The 24,505-nt window shown below is 39.2% G+C and overlaps 1 protein-coding gene across 2 annotated transcripts in view; it reads left to right on the top strand.

The window, feature by feature from the left end:
• Positions 1–24,505, top strand: part of PHF24 (PHD finger protein 24) — a 309,837-nt gene that overhangs the window by 103,119 nt on the left and 182,213 nt on the right. The window lies entirely within an intron of this gene.

Below are 24,505 nucleotides of genomic sequence, written 5' to 3'. Positions count from 1 at the left end.
GTCTGTTTTCTGACCTTTAATTTTCCATGACCAGGACAGTATTATACACAGCTATTTCTTAACATAAACTTATCTGACAACTTCCACTGTCCTGCTTTTGTGCTCCAGATCTTTAACAGGTGGCAAAGAAGACAAATATGATGAGACCAAATGAATGCTGTCCAACTTTTCAGTGATTATTAAGTGCAAATATCCTCCTTGTAAGACACATATTTTCTTAGTTTGAAGATAGTGAAAGGATTAAGACCAATTTTGTAGACATACCAGAATACTAGAAATTGAATTACACTAAGAATCATTTATATTGAGTCAACCAGTTTTTTCTAATGTGGTTTTCTGTAAAATTTAGCTAAAATATTTCAGGTGTTTCACAAGTGTTTGGTTTTAATTTAATTTTGAAATGTGTTTTAGCTTTTAAAAATGTGAATACACAGCAGCACACAAACTTAAATGTGTCCTCCACTATCTTAGTCTGCTTGTGTTCCTGTAACAAGATGCCACAGACTGGGTAATTTATAAATAACAGAGATGTATTTCTTACAGTTCTGAAGGCTGGGAGATCTAAAATCAAGGTGCTGGCAGGTTTGGTGTCTGTTTGGTGGTGTTTGTTGTTTGCTGTTCTTTCTGTATCCAAGATGGCATCTTGCTGTGTGCTCCAGAAGGGACAAATGCTGTGTCCTCACATAGGGGAAGGCAGATGAATAAAAACAGACAAACTCTCTCTGAAGGCTCTTCTGTAAGGGCATTAATCCATTCATGAGGGAGAGCCTTCATGACTTAATCACGTCCCAAAGGGTCCGAAACTCTTAATACCACCATAACGGGGATTAAGTTGCAACACATGAATTTTGGAGGGGAACCATTCAAACCATAGCATCTACCAATTTTTTAAAACACATTTTAGACTACCAAAGTATTAATTTTTATACAACTTGGAATAGATGTTCTCCTCTGAAGTCTCTGTGTAACTGAAGAATAACCTAAGAATGCAAGGCTGTAAGGGAATAAATTTGTGTTTTTCCAAGCCACTAAGTTTGTGGTAATTTGTTTCAATAGGTACAGGAAGTAATACACACCCCCGTATCAAGTATGGAGCTTCTAGGCTTATAGTCTGCCACCAAGTTCTTAGGGTGTCAGGTCACCATCCTCCCTACCTGAAGATTTTTATTGCATCCTTCCACCTTTATACTTTAGCCTTTAATAAAATGTGCTTCCTTTTACTTTGTCTTCCTTTCTGGAGAGGGTTTCCCTTTTATCATGTTTCTTTCTAAAGAGACATTCATCATTCCCATTTCCTGGGACTACATTGGTGGAATGGCTGCAGGGGAACATAATTAGATATTGGAAACATAATTGTGTATGAGATATCAAGGAAAAATACAGATCTGCATAGTGTTACAAGGTTAAAATTACTAGCTTAATTTGTGTCCTCACACAAGATATGAGCTCTAAGAATTCTGGGATTCCCATGCCTATTTTCTTTACTGCCATATCTCCAACCTCTAGCACAGGGCCTGTTATCCAATACATAATTGCTAGAAAGTCAAGGAATAAGATGATCAAACCAATGGGTGATGAATGATTGGCACTGGGGTCCTTTGGAGGACTTTGAGCAGAGGATTGAAGCAGTAAGATTTGCAGGTTATTAAATGTCTTCAAGCTATCACAGTCACCATAAGGAGAGGTCTGTATTATCCAAAATTATATTTATTAAATTAATTATCAAGTACACATACTACAGAGGAAGAATTCTCTACTATAAATATTCAAATCCATGAACAGTCTCCTGAGAAGAGCTAAGGAAGCTTCACAAAGTTTAAACTGCCTTCATTCCCCCAACTATATCCCCTCTCTATTTTCTTCTCCAGGACACTGGGGCCCTTTAGTCAGCTGAACTAGCTAGCCATGGGGACTCTTTCAGAGCATTTCAGCTGAGATTTGAGTAGCCAGCCCACTCTGCTGTGATATTTGCATTTCATACTAAATTGGTCTATAACATTATAAATTTCACACTCCTACATTTCTGTTATAACATCATAATCATAAAAATGACATTTTGGTCTTCTCTTTTGCAAGTGAAATGAACATTTCCACATATAAATAGAGGAGAAAACTTGTCGGTCATTTTCCTAAAATGTTGAGGGTTTGATGCAAGCCTGAGGTTTAATTTCTCAGTGTCTGGGAGGAGCCACTGGTTTGTGCAGGTTTCTCAGTGTACCTAAGAGCTGCTGAGACTCATGCTTCAGGTCTCTTGGATCAGGGGATAACCCAGTTGACTCGTTTTTTGGTAAAACAGAGGGAACCTGAGATCAGACACACCATTTGGTGTTTTATCTCCTGAAACGGTTTACCATCTCTTGTTCCTTACCCTTACAGGATTTCCAACAGAAGGCCAGAGTGCTGAAGCCTCTTCACTGAAGGAGGCACCCAGAATCCTGTGGGCCTAGTGTGTTAAATAAAGAGAGTGCAGGACTTTGTGGCCAGCGCTCACCTCCAGAGCAAAATCAAGAGATACGTCAGGAAAGGGGCTGGAAGGAAGCAAAGGGGACCCAAATGCATTTTCACAAAAATCAGGGACATTTACACCCGGTATTTATGAAGATTTCTAATAATGGTATGATAGTTATTCTTATCTTATGGAATTTAGCCATCAGGGAACTCATGTTTGAGCAGGACAAAGAAACTAATAAATTTTTCGAACAAGATCAGGGACATGGAGAGGAGCTGGCCTAGTTGACCTTGTTGGCATCTTTAAACATTTTTTAATTTTTAAAGTTAAAAAAAAAAGATTCATAAACCTGTTCAGTGTCAGAAGGGTGAGAACTAGATTGGGAAACTGCATCCCAATTTGAGATGTATCTAGGCAAGAAGCCAGCCTGGGAAGATATTGGTGGAAGCTGGAAACGAGGGCAAGAAGCCAAACCCTCAGCCTATAGAACATAAAATTAACTTTTTCAGGGTTAACTTGAAAGGACTAAGGTTTCCATCTCATTCCATCCTAAGAGAAAGAAAAGTGTAAGTCTTTATGTTATGAAGGTAAGGGCAGCTATTTCTTCAGACATTGATTGAGGCTGTAGAAAAGCCAGTGATCTGCTCCACCCCAGACCAACTGAATTGAACATCTGCAAGATGGGGCCCAGAAATATGATTTAATGTGTGATTCTCAGGGATGCAATAGGGGTTGAGAAGCATTTGCCTTAGTCATGTGCCTTACTCTTTCCTTCCATTTACTCCTCAACCCACTCTTCCAGAAGCGATGGCTCTCATAAGGTTCAAAAATGACCTCTGTGCCAAGCAATCCAATAACAATTTTCCCCCTTGGTAATATTCCACCTGTTTACCATTTCCTCCCTTAGTTTAGATAATTTCTTTATTGTTTTCTGTAAAATTATATATACTTATTACAAAAATTAATAATAGAATATAGACTTGAATAATGTAACAAGAAAATCACCCCAAATCCCATCACTCAGAAGCAACTGTTTTGTTTTGTTTTGTTTTTTTGAGACAGGGTCTCCCTCTGTTGCCCAGGCTGGAGTGCAGTGGTGTGATCATGGCTCACTGCAGCCTTGGTTTCCCAGGCTCAAGCAATCCTCCTGCCGCAGCCTCCTGAGTAGCTGGGACTACAGGTGTGCACCACTGAGCCTGGCTAATTTTTTATTTTTATTTTTAGTAGAGACAAGGTCTTGCTATGTTGCCCAGTCTGGTCTTAAACTCCTAAGCTCAAGTGATCCTTCCGTCTCAGCCTCCCAAGGTGCTGGGATTATAGGTGTGAGTCACTGCACCCAGCCAGCAGTAACTGTTTTTAACATTTGCAAAATCCACGACTCTCAAACAAAATTGGGCACGAGGGCCTGGAGAAGTACAGAGACCTTTCAAAATAGAACTCCCTGTACTCTCCTACACAGGAAGGGAAAACCTCCCTCTGAGCTACAGTAATGCTGGTGAAATACCAGCTTTATGAATTGTCTTCTTTTCAAGGATACTAGGATTTGTTCTTAAAAAGGCTGGCCAAGATACCAAATACACATGGCCATTGTATTTACTGATAGCAAAAGAAGCCAACATCCAAGCACCCACACAAGCTTCCCCTACTACTAGCTTCAGTTAGTATAGTTTAGCAGTGTGCTCCCATTGTTAGAGTAGGCAGATAGCCAGACATGAGCAGGAGGGTGAGCCCCTGAGGAAAGGGAGGTCTAGAAAATCTCACACGCCAGAGACCACCCCAAACATGCATACTAGGTATGAGCAGAGAGGAGGGGAAATAGCTATGCAGAAAGGAACACCCTGAAATGCTCCCTTAAGATGCCCAGTAATCGCTCATTCTGCAGTTAACCTGTCAGAATGTAGCTAGCTACATGCTGATAAGGAGGGGAAGAGAGCAAGGGGGAAGATGTCCTAAGATATACACAGGTGCATTAAGTATAGATGTGACCACTCTACAACATTTCTGAGGTGGCAGTAATGAGCGATGCAGGTGAAATTCATATCCAACACCGGGCCCACGCATGCAGACCAACTAACAGTAAGGGAGGCTCCCACAGGCCTGGATGGGAGCTAGGTGGGGATAAAGGCAGGGACTTAAGGCAGAAGTGGAAAAACTAGACAGAGAAAAAAGGTAGAGACTTAAGACAGAGGTGGCAACTTCAAACTCTGATACCGTGAAAACCTAATGCAGAACTCTCGGGGCTGCTGCTGCTGGCTCATTCTCTGTCAGCAGCCCCCTTTGCCTCATCTTTAAGAGTGTACTGACTCTCCAAATATACTCTCTGCTCTCTATTTTCCTTCAATAAGTTCTTCTTTTTGGCTAAATTCTCTCTTGGCTGATTCTTTCTTCCAAAGGACCGAGGACTCTGCATTTCCCCATAACACCATCATGTAAACACTGGGGCTAATGCCCCGTCCCTTTAACATAAGCAATAGAGGGAGGAGCTACAGAAGCCCATCTTGGCTGGGCTTTGATGTTTAAGGCAGAGAATCTTGAAGTTGGAGTGGGCCAGTGTCAGGAGTTTGGTCTTCACACTGGAGGAACTCATAGGATGGTATGAGTTCCTATGGCATGGAACTTCTGTGTGGAGAGACTGTAGGAAAGTGATGACTCTGTTATTGCATGCTGGGTTTCTTATGTGTGAAGTAAACAAAATTAAATGGAACTGTCAAACTAAATAACAGAGAGAAACTCTCTAAAAGAAAATATCTATTTAGGAATAGGACACTGCAATAGGCATATGTGTGCCATAGTCAACTATGAGCATATTCTGGGAGGTAATGAAAGACAAGGATTTTGTTGTTTGTTTTTGTTTGGTTTTGTGACAGACAGGGTCTCACTCTACTGCCCAGGCTGGAATGCAGTGGTACCATCATAACTCACTGCAGCCTCAAACTCCTGGGCTCAAGTGATCCTCCAATCTCAGCCTCCTGAATAGCTGGGACTACAGGCATGCGCCACCATGCCTGGCTAATTTTAATTTTTTTTTGTAGAGTCAGGGTCTCACTATATTGCCCAGGCTGATCTCGAGCTCCTAGCCTCAGGCGATCCTCCACCTTCACCTCCCAAAGCACTGGAATTACCGGTGTGAGCCATTGCACCCAGCCAAGACAAGAGTTTTTAAATGAAAAATCAGGAGGATTACATAATTGTTTTGGGATAATTATCCTTAGCTGCAAAGATCAATAACAAGAGTGATGCCAGTCTGAGGTTGAACAGGCAGTTATTAGGCAGATGTCCTCACAGAAGCATTTCTCGTGTAAGGTTGGGATGGCCTTTGTGCAAGGCTGCAGTTTCTGCAGAATCTTTTGTGATTGTTTTTGTCATCACGCATTTATGCAAGAAAGCTTTCTCTTCATAGCCTTCTCTGGCTCTATTTGTTAGAATGTGTTTTTTTTTTAAACAAAAATGACTCCATTTTGATTCTGACAACTTTCACAAAACAAAGCATATAAGTACTTAGCAATGTAAGACACATAGTAAGAGCTGATTAAATGTAGCCATCATGACATCCAACATATTTACTTTCTACCAGAGGCTGCTCTGGGTGTTGGAGACATGGCAATGAACAAAACAAAATCCTTGCCTTCCTAGATCTTATATTTTAGTAAATGGAGACAGAAAATAAACAAATAAACATAGTACTATATAATATGTCAGACTCTGATAAAAATATAAAATAGAGTAAGTGAAGAATGAAGAGATTGCTGTTTAAGGAGTGGTCAGAGAAGGTCCGTCTGAGGAGGTGATATTTCAGCAGAGACCTAAGTGGAGTGAGGGAGAGAGCAATGCCAGTACCTTGGGCGAAAGAAGAGCAGAGGCTATAGCAATTGCAAAGGCCCCAAGAGGGGCAGGAATAGCAAGCAGGCCAGTGTGACTGGACTGATAATGTCATTAAGAAAGGAGAAAGCTGTAGGAGATGATTTTGGAGTTCCTTAGGGCTAGATAATGTAGGGGCTTGTAGGCCAAGTTTAAACTTGGGGTTGACTTTGAATTTCATTCTAAGTACGATGTAAAACCACTAGACGGTTGAGCCAGGATGTAACATGATCATATTTATGTTTTAAAAGAACCACCCTAAATGCTCTTTGAGAACTGACTATAGGAGTAGAAGTGAAAGCAGGACAATCAGTGCATAGATTCATGAAAGCAATTGCAGAAGGCTTGGACTAAGGTGTTTGCAAGATAGTCGGCAAGAAGTGACAAGCTGACAGAATTCACTGATGGAATAGAACTGGTGTATAAGAGAAAAGAGGGTCAACGATGGCACCAGGGATTTTGGCCTGAGTAACTGGGTGAAAGGAGATGCCATTTACTGAGATGGGGGACACTGCAGAGGAGCAGAAGCATTCAGTTTTAGAGATATTAAATTTGAGATATCTAGCTGACATCCAAATGGAAATATTGATTAAGTAGTTGCATATATTACTATTGAATACAAAGCAGAGGCTGGGTCTGAAGGTAAAAATTCAAGTTATCAGAATATAACAGTATTGAAAGTCATGGGAATAGATCAGATCATGTAGGGTGTGAATATAGATTTAAAAAAAAAAAAAAAAGAAAAGAGGACTGTGGCCAGAGTCCTGGGCACTCCAACATTCAGAGATCTGAAAGATGAGAAGGAGCAGTTGATAGAGAAAGAAAATCAGGATAATATGGTGCCTCAGAAGCCTTGTTAAAATGTTTTTAGGGAAAGAGTGAGTGATCAAACTATGTTAATGCTGCTCAGAGCATGTAAGATGTAGACTGAATTGAATGTTGCATCTTACAACCTGAATGCCATTTGGTGGGCCACCCAAGAGCATTCTAGGTGGAATAGTAGGAATCAATATCTTTGAGTTCAAGAGAGAATGGGAAGAGAGACAATGGAGACAGGTAGCATAGTTAAGAGTTTTGCTCTTTCTAAAGATAGATAGAGCCACACACTAAGAGGGACTGTAGAATAAAGGAAGCACTTTTGTGTTCTTTATTTAAGAAGGCATTTTACAGCATGTTTGTGTGCTGAGGGAATATTGGAATGATCTAGCAGAGATTAAGATGATGAGGAGATTATTTTCAGTTAAATAATGATGTGACATATCATTGAAGGTACATCCCTATTGATAGGGAGTAGTATCTCAGCAGCAAGATGAAGTGCTTCCCTGTGTGAAACATCTTGGAAGTACAGTGGTCCTCAAAATAGAAACCTCAAACAGAACCAAGAAGGTAAACTACTTGGCTCTAATTGATGAAAGTGTGGTTATGTTCAGATGATTACCACTACATGGAGGCAGACTGAGTACTAGGGAGAACTGGGGCAAGGTTGCCCAGGGATGGGAAAGACCCTGCAAGATCTTTAAAAGAATCTCTGGGCCAGGTGCAGTGGCTCACGCCTGTAATCCCAGCACTTTGGGAGGCTGAGGCGGGCAGATCACCTGAGGTCGGGAGTTCGAGACCAGCCTGACCAACATGGAGACATCCTGTCTCTACTAAAAATACAAAATTAGCAGGGCGTGGTGGTGCATACCTGTAATCCCAGCTACTCAGGAAGGCTGAGGCAGGAGAATCGCTTGAACCCGGGAGGCGAAGGTTGTGGTGAGCCAAGATTGCACCATTGCACTCCAGCCTGGGCAACAAAAGCGAAACTCCATCTCAGGAAAAAAAAAAAAGAATCTATGACTTGCAAGCCACACGTTTTACATTCATTTTACTTTCTGTGTTTATTTCCCATTTGTTATTTCAGAATACTTGCTAATGTCTTATCCAGATATTCTAACTTTGTCCAGCTGTGCTTTGGAAAATCTAGCAAGAGCCCTGTGTCCATATGAGCATCAGAATGTTAAAGGGGCATCAGTTTCCCCAGGAGGTGGAAATTGTAGTCAGGGAAGGTGAATACTTGGCATGAAAATAGTGAGTGGACCACAAATTCCAGGCATTCCTTGCTTCTTATTCAAGTATGAATACTAAAGGATCTGAATTTTATTTAATCAGGAAGAGTATAATGTCCTTATAAAATCATAAAATATTTTTTATCATAATTCTAAAAATCATAAAAATATTATAATTTGAAAAACCATAAAGTTTTTATTATTATATAATTCTTATGAGATCATGGGTATACTACCATATTGTCTCTATCATAGAACAAAACTCAAAAATTTCAAGATTTAACTCTGGAAGAAGACTTTCCAAGCAGGAAGGGGAAGCTTGCCCAAGCAACCCCTACACTCTTCCAAGGTTATCCTATCCTTTGGAACTTCCTTACCTCAAGAACCATTGTCAACCCCATGGATACAATTTCTTTCTTTCACACTGTGTCAAAAAGTAACTAAAAACTCCTTGTGCCTTTGTAGAGCAGAAACAAAATGGACTATTCAAAAGCCTTTTCAAAGAGGTTTTAGTTTTGGGTAAAATGAATTAAGCACATCTCACCCAGCCCCTTCCACTGAATGAAGCTGAAAAACCTGGACAGAAAACATACAAGCCTCTGAAAAATAAACAGTAGCAGGTGTAGTGGAGAAGAAGACCCAAGTTCAATAGACCACTGAACCAGTGGTGATGTTATGCTTTTTTTCCCTTTAATCTCCTCTGACCGGAACTGAAACCAGCCTGCAGTCTAGAAGTGAGTGTTAGAACAGAGAGAACTGGAGCAGAAGCCCTCTAATTCCGGTTAAAGAGAGGGAAAGCGGTCTTCTAACACTCAGGTAAAGTGTGAAAATCACCTGTGTTTCTTTTATTCTCTTGCTTCTTCTCTGTTTCTTTTTTTTTTTTAAGTGTCCCAGCCCCCAAGCAATGATTTTGGAAGAGGCAGCAACTGGAACTTTCTACTATAATCAGAGGAGCTGAGGTCCCTAGAGGGCGGGGTGAACCCCTGTTATTTTTTTTCTCTCCGCCCTCCTGCTGCTTGGTCCCAATGGAATCATGGGAAGTGGTCCATAGAGTGGGATAAATAAAGCCCTGGTTTTCTCACTCCAGGACAGAAAAAGAGAAGTCCCAGGAAAATATAAATATTGGGGAGATTGCAGAGAGGGAGGAGCTTGGGAAAGCAACTCCTCCAAGTTGTTTATATACTCATGGGCTCACCTCCAAAGTGTACATGCATTGATCTGACTATAAACAGCACGTGCAATCTCTGAAATCTAAACTGTGGAATAGGCCACTGCCCAAATCCCATACTGAGCACTTGGTGGTGCACATGCAAGAAAAATCGGAGTAGCACTGCAGAGATTTTTAACAACTGAACTGACATGGAAACACAGTTCACAGAAGGCTAGCTGGAACTTGTAGTCTGAATCCACCTGGTTCTATTGTCTGCTAAAATTAAAACATTAACGTTATCTATAGGATTTAACCAAAATCCAAAGTCCCATAAAATAATACTCAAAATGTCTGGGATACAATGCAAAGTTATTCAACATATGAAACCAGGAAAAGCTCAACTTGCATAGAAAAATACAACCAACGGATAATAATGCTGAGATAAGACAGAAATTGAAATTATCTGAGAGAGAATTAAGGCAGCTATTATAAAAATGTTCCAACAAGTAAGGGTGAACACTGGAAACAAGAATAGAACATCTCAGCAAAGAAATAGAGGATATACAGAAGAACCAAATAAAAAATTTCAAACCAAAAAATGTGATAACCAAAATTTAAAAACTCACTGGCTTGACTCTAGAGCACAATAAAGAAAGCAGTGAAAAATGTCAGTGAACTTGAATATATATCAACATAAATTATTCGATTTAGACAACACAGAATATAAAGATTTTTTTAAAAAGAATAGAGCCTGAGGGACATGTGGAGCAGTACCAAAATGTCTAACATGCATACCATTGAAGTCACATAAGGAGAAGAGAGAGAGAGATGGTGTATAAAAATACTTGAAGAAACAATGCCCCAAAACTTCTCAAGTTTGGTAAAAAATACAAAGATACAATTTCAAGAAGCTCAATGGACCCCAAATGGAATAAATACAAAGAAATTTATGCTCAGCCACATAATAACTAAATGTTGAAAAATAAAGATAAAGAAAAAATTGTGAAAGAAACCAGGAAAAAAACAACACATTCATATAGGGCAACAAGATTTCAATGATTGCAGTTTCTCATCAGAAATCATGGATTTCTTGAGCCTCACTTGAGGAGATTGAGGCTGCATAGAGCTGTGATCATGCCACTGCACTCCAGTCTGGGCAACAGAGCAAGACCCTGTCTTTAAAAGAGAGAGAGAGAAAAAAAAAAAAAACTATAGACACCAGAAGAAAATGAAATGACACCTTTAAAATGCTAAAAGAAAAAATATTGCCAACCCAGAATTCTATAACTAGTGAAAATATTCTTCAGAATTTCTTTAGATAATTGTAAACTAAGGCAATTATCTGAGAAGAATAAAAAGGAAGACTAAAAGAATTAATTGCTAGGAGACCTAGTCTACAATAATTGATTAAAAGAGAAATGAAAACAGAAGGAAACTTAGAACATTAGGAATGAAGAAAAAACAAGAGAAATGGTAAAATTCTATGGAAATATTATAGATTTTTGCCCTATTGAGTTGTTTGAAATGTTTGACTATTAAAAGCAAAACCTATGACAAAACAATTTTTAAAAAGAAGTAGGAGGAATCATATTACCCAAAGTCATGACTTACTATAAAACTACATTAATTAGGATAGTGTGATGTAGACAAGGTTGGCCAAAAGCAGTGGCTCACACCTGTAATCCCAGCACTTTGGGAGTCCGAGGTGGGAGAATCATCTGAGCCCAGGAGTTAGAGATCAGCCTTGGCAACAAGACAAAATCCCATCTCTACAAAAAATAAGAAAAGGTATCCAGGCATGGTGGTACATGCCTGTAGTCCTAGCTACCTGCTTGGGAGGCTGAGGTGTAAGGGTCACTTGAGCCGAGGAGGTTGAGGCTGCAGTGATCCATAATCATGTCACTGCATTCCAGGCTGGGTGGCAGTGAGACCCTGAACAAAAAAAAAGAAAGAGAGAGAGAAAGAAAGAATGGAACAAAAGAGAGACTCTAGAAATAGATCTACACAAATAAAGCCATTCAGTATTTGACAAAGGTACAAAATAAATTCAATGAAGAAAGGATTTTTTTCCATCAACTAGTGTTGATCATCCATATACATGTGGTCATCCATATGCAAAACAGTAAAACTTAACCTAAACTTCTCACTTTATATTATTAAAAATTAACTTAAAATGGGTCATAAACCTAAGTATAAAATATAAAACTATAAAACTTTTAGGAGAAAGCCTAAGAGAAAATCTTGTGACCAAGGATTAGAAAATAATTCTTAGACATGATACTAAAAGAATGGCCCCTAAGAAAAAAAAAATTGAATTTCATCAAAATAAAATTTCTTCATTGCAAAAGACATTGTTAAAAAATTAAAAAAAAAAAAACAAGATATTGACTGGGAAAATTATTCGCAAATCAAGCATCCAACAAAGGACCTACATTTTAAAAAACTTTCAAAACTCGACACGAAGAAAATAAATGAACCAATTTAAAAAATGCCCAAAAGCTCAAAAAGACACTTCATCAAAGATGATGTAAGGTTGGCAAATAAGAACAAGATGTACAAGATCATGCACCATTTGGAAAATTCAAATTAGAAAGCACTGACCATATCAAGTACTAGCAAGAAAGCAGCGCAACTGGATCTCTCATACATTGCTACCAGGAATGCAAGATAGTACAGCCACTCTGTAAAATAGTTTGGCAGTTTCTTATACAGTTAAACATATACTTTCCAGGATATGACCCATCAACCCCATTCCTAGGTATTTATACCAGAGAAAAGAGAACTTATGCTCACACAAAAACTTGTTATACGCCAATGCTCATAGCAGCTCCATTCATGTTTGCCAAAAATGGAAACAACCCGAATGTCATTCAATGAACAGATGAATAAACAAACGTCCATCCAATGAATGTATGATAGACCTATGCAACAGAATAAACTCAGCAATTAAAAGAATACACCCAACAACTTCAGTAAATCTCAAAGGCCTTATGCTGAGTGAAACGAGTCTGCCTCAAAAGGTGTTGCAACAGGATAGCTTCCCTTGTCTCCCTCTCAGGGCGTGCGATGGGGGTGTGGCTTGCTTCTTCCGTGCCCAGCTGCTTAAACCTCTAGGGAAGCATACAAATGGGCAGGCTGTGGGGCTTTGACCCCACGGCAGTGTCTAGTGGTGAATGTTTACAGATCCTGAAGCCCCAGTGGGTATGTATTACAGAGTGCTCTTTTAGTTTTGCCTTCTGTAGGTGGCTCGTGTTAACTGGCTCAGTTAGACCCTATATCTTGTCGCAAGGACAGAGGGCTTTCTGTATCCTGGGTTCTTGCCTTGGTGTACCAGAAGAATTGGATCACACCGGGGCTTGGAAAATGAGTGCAACCTTTTATTGAGGGAGGTAGCTCTCAGCAGATGGAGGAAGCCAGAAGGGGATGGATTGGGAAGGTTCTCCCCCGGAGTCGGGCAGCTCAGTGGCCTAGACTCTCCTCCGACTGCCCAGGCCAAACTCTGCCTTATTCCACCAGTCGATATCCTGCGGTGTGCCGGTCTCTGTCGTGTGCCCTTCTGCCGGTGTGCTCCCCTCAATGGCTTCTCGACATCTAGCTGCTCGTGTCTTTTTCTGCTGATCTGCTCCTCTTGATGTCCAGCAGCTTGTGTGTCTGCCTGCTAGGGTCTCGGGGGGGTTTTATAGGCACAGGATGGGGGCGCGGCAGGCCAGGGTGGCCGTGGGAAATGCAACATTTGGGCAGGAAAAATCAAAATGCCTGTCTTCACTTAGGTCCGTGGGGGTGGAGCCCTAGCCAGGGACCATGCCCTCCTCTACCCAGCACTTCCCTTCCCACATTCAGTATCATTTAAAGGGACCACGCTCTTCCTTTCCCAGCACTTCCCTTTCGTATCAGTATGATATTGTATCATTCCATGTATGTGACATTTTTGAAACAACCAAACTATAATTATAGAGAACGTATCAGTGATTGTCAAGGATTAGGGGGTAGAGAAAAGGTGTGACCACAAAGGGTTAGCATGGGGGAGATCTTTGAGGTGATGGAACTGGTCTGTATCCAGATTTTGTTGGTGGTTATAAAAATCTATACATATGTTAAAGTTCTCAGAACTGTACACATGAAAAAGAGTCAATTTTTCTATCTGTTAATATAAGTCATAATTTTCTTTTAAATTTTGGATTCAGGTGGTACATGTGTAGGTTTGTTACAAGAGTACATTGTGTGATGCTGAGATTTGGGCTTCTATTGATCCCATCACCCAAATAGTGAATATAGTACCTAATAGGAAGTTTTCCAGCCCTTGCCCCTCTCCCTCCCTCCTGCTTTTTGGAGTCCTTAGTATCTATTGTTCCCATCTTTGTCTGTGTGTACTCAATGTTTAGCACCCACTTACAAGTGAGAACATATATTATTTGGTTTTCTGTTTCTACATTAATTTGCTTAGGATAATGGACTCCAGCTGCATCCATGTTGCTGCAAAGGACAAGATTTTGTTCTTTTTTATGGCTGCAGGGTATTCCATGGTGCATATGTATGACATTTTATTTATCCACTCCACCAGTGATGGGCACCTAGGTTGAGTCCATGTCTTTGTTATTGTGAATCGTGCTGTGATGAACATGCAAGTGCAGGTGTCTTTTTGGTAGAACAATTCATTTTTCTATGGGTATATACCCAGTAATGGGATTGCTGGGCCAAATGGTAGTTCTATTTTTAGTTGAGAACTCTTCTTTTCACAGTGTTTGAACTAATTTACACTCCCACCAACAGTGAATAAGCTTTCCCTCTTCTCCACAGCCTTGCCAACATCTGTCATTTTTGACTTTTTAACAATAGCCATTCTGACTGGTGTGAGATGGTATCTCACTGTGGTTTAGATTTATATTTCACTAATGATTAGTGGTGTTGAGCATTTTTTCATGTTTGTTGGCCACCTGTATATCTTCTTTTGAGAAGTGTCTGTATGTCCATTGCCCACTTTTTAATGAGTTTATTTGATTTTTCTTGTTGATGTGTTTAATTAAGTTCTTTATAGATTCTGGATATTAGTCCTTTGTAAGACATACTTTAAAAAAAAGCCTTTCCAATAGACTAAAAGATTAAGTGAAAACAAAGCAAGCAGATAGAATCTGAAAAAGCAAACAGAGAAGACTTCCAGAAGGGAAAAAATAGGAATATTCTGGGCACTTGGGCTTTGACATAATCCTGTATTTAAATCCTAGCGCTGCCATTAAACCATATAACATTGGGCAAGAATCTTCATCTCACTGAAATATAGTTTCTGAATCTGTAAAATGGGTAAATTAATGCTTTTGTCATAGGGTTATTTTGAGGATGAAATGAAATAATGTATATAAATACTTAATGATAGCACATAGCAAGAAGTTCATGTATTTGTTATTATAACTTATTAATAATAGCTAATTCCTGCCTTGCCTCAATGTAAGAAAATTATCTAATTGTCTAGCTACTTAGAGGCTACCTTCTGCATACTTTGATACCTTTGTGGTCCAGACCAATTGACACTTTCCCTTTTTTGCTGTTCAATCAGAGTTCTAATTTCTAGTCTAGAAGATATCTTTTTCCCAGGTGATTTTTCCCTAAGGGATTGACACTATTCTTTTTGCAAGATTTAATTTTCCACCTCTTATATAGAAACATGAAATTGCCCTTTTATAGACTTATAGGCACAATCATATCCTGATACAATAAGAGTCACTATATCATATATAATGATACATATAGGACTTCTGTGTGGGGAATCATTCTTTGACAATATGAAGAAGTACCACAGATTTTTTTTAAGTGGTGACATTATCATTATTAGATGATGAAGATGGTGGTTAAAGAAGTTTCATTTAGTGGGAGCTAAATAATGTGTACACATTGACACAGAATGTGAAATGATAGACAACAGAGACTTGGAAGGATGGGGGAGTGGGAGAGAGTGGAAGATGAGAAATTACTTAATGGATACAATGTACATTATTTGGGTAATAGTTACACTAAAAGCTCTGACTTCACCACTATGCAATATATCCAAGTAACACAATTACACTTGTACCTCATAATTTTATACAAATTAAAAAAAAGAAATTTCAACTAGTTACAGAATTCAGACGAACTGGTCTTACAGAGACAAGGCAGGGAGACTAATTTTGAGTTTATCAACACAAGATGGTGTGAGATAATGAAGATCTGACTAAGGTGATGGCATTTATAATGGTCAGAAAGAAGATGAGAAACATTTAGAATGGAAAAAATCATAGGAATTTATTAATTTGTTCTAATAGCTGAGAGAGAAAAATGAAACAGGGAAAACTAAGATTTCAGGAGGCATCACACCACCTGACTTCAAATTATACCATAAGGCTACAGTAACCAAAACAGCATGGTACTGGTACCAAAACAGATATATAGACCAATGGAACAGAACAGAGACCTCAGAAATAACACCACACATCTACAACCATCTGATCTTCGACAAACTTGACAAAAACAAGCAATGGGGAGAGGATTCCCTATTTAATAAACGGTGCTGGGAAAACTGGTTAGCCATATGCAGAAAACCGAAACTGGACCCCTTCCTTACACCTTAAACAAAAATTAACTCAAGATGGATTAAAGACTTAAATGTAAAACTCAAAACCATAAAAACCCTAGAAGAAAACCTAGGCAATACCATTCAGGACCTAGGCATGGGCAAAGGCTTCATGACTAAAACACCAAAAGCAATTGCAACAAAAGCCAAAATTGACAAATGGGATCTAATTAAACGAAAGAGCTTCCATACAGCAAAAGAAACTAGCATCAGAGTGAACAGGCAACCTACGGAATGGGAGAAAATGTTTGCAATCTACCCATCTGACAAAGGTCTAATATCTAGACTCTATAAGGAACTTGAACAAATTTACAAGAAAAAAAAACCATCAAAAAGTGGGCAAAGGATATGAACAGACACTTCTCAAAAGAAGACATTTATGCAGCCAACAAACATATGAAAAAAAGCACATCATCATTGGTCATCAAAGAAATGCAAATCAAAACCACAATGAGATACCATCTCACACCAGTTAGAACGGCGATCATTAAAAAGTCAGGAAACAACAGATGCTGGCGAGGCTGTAGAGAAACAGGAACACTTTTACACTGTTAGTTCAACCATTGTGGAAGACAGTGTGGCAATTCCTCAAGGATCTAGAACCAGAACTACCATTTGACCCAGCAATCCCATTACTGGGTACACCCAAAGGATTATAAGTCATTCTACTATAAAGACACATGCACATGTATGTTTATTGCAGCACTATTTACAATAGCAAAGACTTGGAACCAACCCAAATACTCATCAATGATAGACTGGATAAAGAAAATGTGGCACATATACACCATGGAATACTATGCAGCCATAAAAAAGAATGAGATCCTTTGGGAGGCTGAGGTGGGCGGATCACGAGGTCAAGAGATTGAGACCATCCTGGCTAACATGGTGAAACCCTGTCTCTACTAAAAATACAAAAAACTAGCCAGGCTTGGTGGCGGGCACCTGTAGTCCCAGCTACTCGGGAGGCTGAAGCAGGAGAATGGCGTGAACCCAGGAGGCAGAGCTTGCAGTGAGCTGAGGTCGCGCCACTGCACTCCAGCCTGAGCGACAGAGTGAGACTCCATCTCAAAAAAAAAAAAAAGAATGAGATCACGTCCTTTGCAGGGACACGGATGAAGCTGGAAGCCATCATTCTCAGCAAACTAACACCGGAACAGAAAACCAAACACTGCATGTTCTCACTCATAAGTGGGAGTTGAACAATGAGAACACGTGGACACAGGGAGGGGAACAACAGACCGTGGGGCCTGTTGGGGGTGGGGGGCAAGGGGAGGGAGAGCATTAGGACAAATACCTAATGCATGCAGGGCTTAAAACCTAGATGATGGGTTGATAGGTGCAGCAAACCATCACGGCACATCTATACCTATGTAAAAAACCTGCACATTCTGCACATGTATCCCGGAACTTGAAGTAAAAATAAAATGAAATAAGAAAGAAGAATGGTCTAGTTGAGAGAGTAGAATGGGTATCCAGTTTTTATTGTTTGTTTCTTCCTTTTAATCTGCCCATCAACTCCTTTACTCTCTTCTACTCACAGCAACACTCTCCTCTGGAGACCTTCCCCTGCTCCACTCCATGTGGTTCTCATTCGGCTGCCAATTATAGTACCCCACTTCCTAATCACAAGGTGGGCATGAGACCCAGACCTAGCCAATTGTAGAGTCTCATCCTTCTGGCCACAGTGGTCGTTCCAGTAATGGCCACGTGACCCAGGTCATTCCAATCACCAACCTTCCCTTAGATTTTTTTTCTGTCATAGAATCTTTATTGTACACATTTGCATCATAGCAAGGTAATCCATCCCATGCATCATCCTGATTTGAACTTCCACCCATTATGTTTCCGTTAATACTCAGTGATTGTCAGTGTTTAAAAAAATATTGAAAACTCTTTCTGCATCCTAATCTAACCTGAAAAGCAAAACGATATTTATAAATCTGCAACCCCTTACCAAATGAAACTAATTTCTGGATTAAATATGTCTGACTTTGTTGTGAGGTCACATGATTAGACAGTGCCAGGTTACAATCTGAAAAGGCTGCTCAAGTAGTCAAGAAATTCCCTATGTGGACAGGATTTTCAGATCCTTTCCATTGTAGTATCTTAAATGCTAAGAAGGCTGAGCCTCTGATCCTCCTATCTGATCTGGCTGCCCACTACAAAACCTCAAACCTTACTGTCCTCGGGGTGTTTCACTTTGACCTTCACTGACTTCATCTAGAAATTCTCCTTCCCAAACGGGTTTTGAGACTTCCTGCCATTAGACTTGCAGCCATTAGAATTCTAATAGACCCTGATTAAACATAAACAAATCCTTGCTCCCTCACCTACTTGTGCCACTCTCTCAGTGTGCTTCCTTTAAACCATATCTCAGGGGATATGCATTTCCCATACCCTAGCAATGAGCCATCTAAATACATTTTCTATTATTCAAGCATAAACCATGCAGAAAGAACACAGATACATCGCCAGGCTACGAGGCCCCTGGGGAATTTGGAGTAGGTTCAGCTTGCCAATCAACAATCATGTTCCAGGTGGTGACCCAGTATTAGCATCATCTCAGGTGGATGTCTTTTAAAGACTCCCTGCCAAAAACACACTAGGGAAAATTAAAGAGCAATTGTTTTGGAATATTTAGTATGTTCTAAATGAATACCGTTTTGATATATCTTGAGCTATCAAGTCAATGACTAGCTTCTTTATCAGGGAAGCCATTAATTTGCTGAGTTCTAAAAAGAAAAAAAAAAAAAAAAGCAGCAGCCCACAGACATCCTGGACGCAGCACATTCTAAATCTGTTAAAAAGCCAAGGTTAGGTCAGAGAAAAGCAAAGGGGTGAGGCATGACTGTGAAAACAGGAGTGTAAGAGGGGACCAGGATCTGTTTCCTTTAAAATTCAGTACCTTGGCAGTGTGAAGCATAAATGGTTCTGCTATTCTTCTGGGTGTATGGAGCAGGGCTAACAACCTCATCAGACTGTTAATATTCTAAGCGCCTTCCTTGACGAAAATGTTTTATGATGGGAGAGATGGCCAGAATGCCATTTCCAACTGGAATAGGCATGTTTTACACTCTTCCTATGTCCATAAAGCTGGCTTCTTGCAGTAGACCCTTTTACATATTAAAACAAGGCATACATTTTAGCCTTGAGGAAGAACACTAAATATAGGCCTCAGCAATAATATGCAGCATTAGTATGCGCTCTCTTGATAAAATTCTCCTAAGCTTAAAAAATACATTTTTCACATAGCTGCTGGAAGATTTTTCATATAGATGCTAAGAAAGAGATGTTTTCTCTTTTCACTGGGGCTGCTAAACTGGTATGACATGACTCTGAAACTGTCTCCAGCTATGTTCTTAGTCTTCCAGCTTGTCAAAACCCAAGCTTGGTGGGAGTAAAAGGGGCCAGAGAGAGACCGAAGGTTGCAAAGAAATGACATTTTTAACTATTTGGACTCAGCTCCACCCCTGGACTTCCCAACTTCCTATTATGTGAATCAATAAATTCCTTTATCCTCTCAAATTTGTTTGAATTGGGTTTCTGTCATGAAAGAGAGTTCAGCAATCTGAAGAGAGAATTGAGTTGATGAGTAAGTTTGAGGTGATGTGAGGAAGGAGTGAGTCAATGGCAGAATAAAAAAGTCTGTTTTTCCAAACTAACACATTGTCACATATAATATATAAAGTTCTTATATACCACCCCTGCTGTGTCATTGGGGATATAGGCTTAAGGGCAGTGTTATATAAAGAACACCGAGTAATGTTTGTGAAATTAGAATTTCAGCATTAAACGATTTTGTAATCTTGGGCAACATAAATGGTAACTATTAATAGTTGACATTTATTAAATATTTACTTTATTCCAGGCATTAGACTGTTTTTATCTACATTATTTTATTAAATCCTCATTTCATAGATAAGAAGACTAAGACTCAGATGTATTAAGAAACCACCCCCAAGGACACATATCTACTAATTGCAGTTTTGGGGTATGAATGTAGTTCTCTCTGACTCCAGAATCCATGCTTGAAAAATATTTATTGAGCTATAATATACAGACTATAGCATGCATACCAAATCCACCCACATAAAGTAGACAATTCAGTGGTTTCTGGCATATTCAGATATGTGCAACCATCATTACAGTTTTAGAACATTCTCATCACCTCAAAAAAGAAACCCTGTACCTTTTATCTACCACATCTGTTTCCTCCCAGTTCTTAGGTAACCAGTAATCTACTTTCTGTCTCTATAGCTTTTTCTATTCTGGACTTTCATATTAATGGAATCATATAGTATACTATCTATTGTGATTGGTTTCTTTCACTTAGCATTATGTTTTCAAGGTTCACTGTAGCATGTAGCAGTATTTCATTCTTTTTAATGGCTGAATAATATTCCATTGTATGGATATACCATATTTTGTTTATCCATTTATTTGCTGATGAACATTTGGGTTGTTTCCATCTTTTGGCTATTATAAATAATGCTGCCATGAGCATTCATGTAAAAGTTTTTGTGTGGACATACGTTTTCATTTCTATTGGGAATATACCTAGGAGTGAAATTGCTGGGTCATATGGCAACTCTGTTTAACCTTTTGAGGAGCTGCCAAACTGTTCTCCAAAGCAACTGCACCATTTTACATTCTCATCAGCAATGTATGAGGGTTCTATTTCTCCAAATCCTCCTCAACACTTGTTGTTATCTGACTTTTTGATTCTAGCCATCCCAGTGAGTATGAAGTGGTCACCCACTGTGGTTTTGATTTGCATTTCTCTGATGACTAATGATGTTGAGCATCTTTTCATGTGCTTATTGGCTATTTGTATAACTTATTTTTGAGAAATGTCTATTCAGATCCTTCGTCCACTTTAAAATCTAGTTATTTATCTTTCTGTTACTGAGTTATAAGAGTTCTTTATGTATTTCAGATACAAGCCCCTTATCAGATATATGATTTGCAAATACTTACTTCCATTTTTGGGTTGCCTTTTCACTCCCTTGATAGTCCTTTGATGTGCAAAAGTTTTTATTTAATTTCAATAAAGTCCAATTTATCTATTTTTTTCTTTTGTTGCCTGTGCTTTTGGTGTCATATCCAAGAAGTCATTGCCAACTCCAACATTATGAATGCTTTCCCTTATGTTGTCTTCTAAGAGTTTTATAGTTTTAGCTTTTTGTTCAAGTCTTAGATCCAACTTTGTGTATGGTGTGAGGTAAGGGTCCAAATTCATCCTTTTGTATGTGGATACAAAAGAAAACAGTTGGCCAAGCATTGTTTGTTGAATGTATTTTCATTGTTGTTGTATTTTCTCATTGACTGATCTTGGTAGCCTTGTTGAAACTTAGTTGTCCATAGATGTATGGGCTTATTTTTGTACTCTTAACTCTATTTCATTGATGTACTTATCTATCCCTGTGCCAGTACCACACTGACTTAATTACTGTTGCTTCACAGTAAGTTTTGAAATTGGGAAGTGTGAGTCCTCTTACTTTATTTTTTTTTCAAGATTGCTTGGGCTGTTCAGGGTCTCTTGCAATTCTATATGAATTTTAGAATCATCTATCGCTTTCTAAAACAATGTCAGCTGGGATTCTGGGAGGCATTGTTTTGAATCTATAGATCAATGTGGGGAATATTGTTATCTTAATGATGTCTTCCAATCCATGAAAATGGGGTTTAAAAAAATCTTTACTTAGCTTTTCTTTAATTTCTTTCAACAATGGTTTGTAGTTTTCAGAGTAAAAGTTTGTTGTTGCTGTTGTTGTTGTTGTTTTGGGGTTTTTTTTGTGTGTGCTTTTCTTGAGACAGAGTCTCATTCTGTCACCCAGGCTGGAGTGCAGTGGCACGATCTCGGCTCACTGAGACCTCCACCTCCTGGGTTCAAGCTATTCTCCCACCTCAGCCTCCTGAGTAGCCAGGATTACAGGTGGCTGCCACCACACCAAGCTAATTTTTGTATTTTTAGTAGAGACAGGGTTTCACCATATTGGCCAGGCTGGTCTTGAACTACTGACCTCAAGTGATCCACCCACCTCAGCCTCCCAAAGTGCTGGCATTACAGGCATAAGCCTCTGTGCCTGGCCCAGATTATAAGTTTTGCAAAACTTATTCGTAAGTATTTTATTGTTTTGATGCTATTAGTAATGGAATTGTTTAAAATTCCGGTTTTGTATTGTTCATTCAAGTACATCGAAATAAAATTAAGTTTGTATATTGATCTTGCAGTTTGCAGCATTGCTGAACTTATTTATTAATTCTAACAGGTTGTTTAAGTGGATTCCTTAGTGTTTTCTGTATACAAGATCAAATCATCTGCAGATAGTTTTATTTTTCCTTTCTCATTTGGATGTTTTTTACTTGATTTTATTGCCTTACAGCCCTGACTAGAACCTCCAGTACAATGTAGAGTATAAGTGGTGAGAGTGGACATACTTGTTTTATTCCTGATCTTAGGGAGAAAGCATTCAGTCTTTTACCATTAAGTATGATGCTACTATTGAGGTTTTAATAGGTGCCCTTTACCAGATTAAGGAAATTTCATTCTATTCCTAGTTTGTTGGGCATTTTTATTATAAAGGGGGTATTCCCTGGTTGATCTTAAGCCATGCTAGAAGAGTATCAGATAGCCTCTGCCAACGGGATTGCTCCTCTCACTAAGTCAACAGCCTCCCACCTATTCTCTCTGCTAGTGGCAGTGTGAGTAAAGTAGGGATGCAGTAAACATTGAAAGAGCTCACTCAAGGAATGCAGTGATTATGGCCTAAAAAAAAATTCAAGAAAAGCCGTGGTTGGAAGGCATGTTGTTCTAGATTTATATTTATATTATAAAATCCCAAAGGGTATATTTAACAATCCAGAAAACAAGTGATCATTTCACATTTGACCGTATCCTCTGGATAAGACTTGAATTTGTGGTCATCATTAATGAAATTCAGTAATAACCACTGAGAGAGTCTTTAGAAGTCAGTATTCACAGGTGGCAAGATGATTTAATTAGCGCTAAATAAGTGATAGGAAGCCATAAAGGCAGAAGATCTATATTGTCTTGATACAAACAGGTTCTGAAGAGTAACAATAGCATCATTACTTTTTGTTATGTGGGAGATGTGAAATTAACCAGAAGCGGTGCATCTGATAATAAAGACAGAAAGAGATGGTAATTAGACTTGAACAAGAACAGTGCCTAGACACCACCAAGAAGCTTTATGTGCACTGACATAACAGTAAACAAATATGTAAGTACCACTTCCTTAGCCATTATTTCAAATCTTCATTAATAAAACATTACACTTCATATGAGTCCATGGATTTTGCAGTAGATATTTTAATCAAATTGTTTACATACTTAAGATCCTTGCAAAAACATATTTATCTGGGATCCTGCCACACTTTAAAGGTGGTCCTGGAGGCAGTACAGTCAACCTGATTTGGAGTAAGGGCTCTGGATTCAGAATACCTAGATTCCACATATTAAGTTATGTGACCTTAGGGAGGTTGTTTAATCTTTCTGCACCTCAGTTTCTATAGCTGTATAATGAAAATAATAAAAGTATAGTACTTCATAGTAGTGTGAAGTTTAAATGACTTATATATGTATGTAGTGTTTAGTATCTAGCATTTTGTGTCTAAAAGTGATAGCAAGCTGGGTGGGTGGCTCATGCCTGTAATACCAGCTACTCCAGAGGCTGAGGGAGGAGGATTGCTTGAGCCCAGGAGTTTGAGACAATAGTGAGCTATGATCACACCACTGTACTCCAGCCTGGGTAACAGAGGGAGACCCCATCCCCCCGCCAAAAAAATAGCAAAATATAGTATTGCCTTAGTCCATTTTGTGCTGCTATGACAAAATACCACAGACTAGGTAATTTATAATGAACAGAAATTTATTTCTTACAGTTCTGGAGGCTGGGAAGTCCAAGATCAAGGCACCAACAGTTTGGTGTCTGGTAAGGACCTGGTCTCTACTTCCAAGATGGTGCCTTGAGCACTGCATCTTCCAGAGTTGGGGAATGCTGTTTTTCACATGGCAGAGGAGAAGAGCCAAGAGAGTAACTGACTCCTGAAAGCCCTTTTTAAAAGGCATTAAACTCATCCAAAAGGGCAGAGTCCTCATGGGCAAATCACCTCTTAAAGGTCCACCTCTATATACTATTACAAGGGCAATTAAATTTCAGGGAGTTTTGGAGGGAACAAACACTCTGGGGACTGTTGTGGGGTGGGGGGAGGGGAGGGGAGAGGGATAGCATTAGGAGATATACCTAATGCTAGATGACGAGTTAGGGGGTACAGCGCACCAGCATGTCACATGTATACATATGTAACTAACCTGCACATTGTGCCCATGTACCCTAAAACTTAAAGTATAATAAAAAAATAATAAAAATAAA

This window comes from Pan troglodytes, chromosome 11 (assembly GCF_028858775.2).
Source record: "Pan troglodytes isolate AG18354 chromosome 11, NHGRI_mPanTro3-v2.0_pri, whole genome shotgun sequence".
Lineage (NCBI taxonomy): Eukaryota > Metazoa > Chordata > Mammalia > Primates > Hominidae > Pan > Pan troglodytes.
The sequence above is the reverse complement of the archived record's forward strand: the minus strand, read 5'-3'. Positions and strand labels throughout refer to the sequence as shown.